General features: G+C 36.3%; 1 long non-coding RNA gene across 1 annotated transcript; it reads right to left on the reverse strand.

Annotated features, from left to right (window-relative positions):
• Window positions 1–65: 65 nt before the first annotated feature.
• On the reverse strand, window positions 66–419 carry LOC106322334. The gene is made up of 2 exons (XR_001266359.1): window positions 376–419; window positions 66–293 (listed from the first exon to the last, which is right to left on the reverse strand). It is a non-coding gene; the product is annotated as an uncharacterized LOC106322334 (long non-coding RNA).

A 419-nucleotide genomic window follows, 5' to 3' on the forward strand; every position in this document is an offset into this window, starting at 1 on the left:
CACATTTACAGTCTCGACCAAACCAAGTCAAATACGTATGTGTATATAATATGATGAAAGTTGACTTGTCCAAATGTCATATCTTTGACCGAATATTACACAAATATATAATCACTTTCAGTTCATAATTCACGAGCATATTACAGAAACACACAGAGGACTAAACCTCGTTTATTATAAAACTGAATAAATTACATTAAAGAATTAGTCTTAACGGTTCATGCCACCTTGAAAGACAGGAGCACCCATCGCGGCGCCTTGGTTCTGCTGCCTCTGTACGTTCCCCGCCCATCCTAAAATACCAAACACGATTTTAAGGAATGCGAATATATATTTTGAGATTACAAAAAATATGCATAAGAGAAATCAATGTACCAAGATCCATATTGAAACCGCGGTTCTTGAGTTCACGGTATTGT

The sequence above is a fragment of the Brassica oleracea genome, unplaced genomic scaffold (genome assembly GCF_000695525.1).
Source record: "Brassica oleracea var. oleracea cultivar TO1000 unplaced genomic scaffold, BOL UnpScaffold15845, whole genome shotgun sequence".
Classification (NCBI taxonomy): Eukaryota; Viridiplantae; Streptophyta; class Magnoliopsida; order Brassicales; family Brassicaceae; genus Brassica; species Brassica oleracea.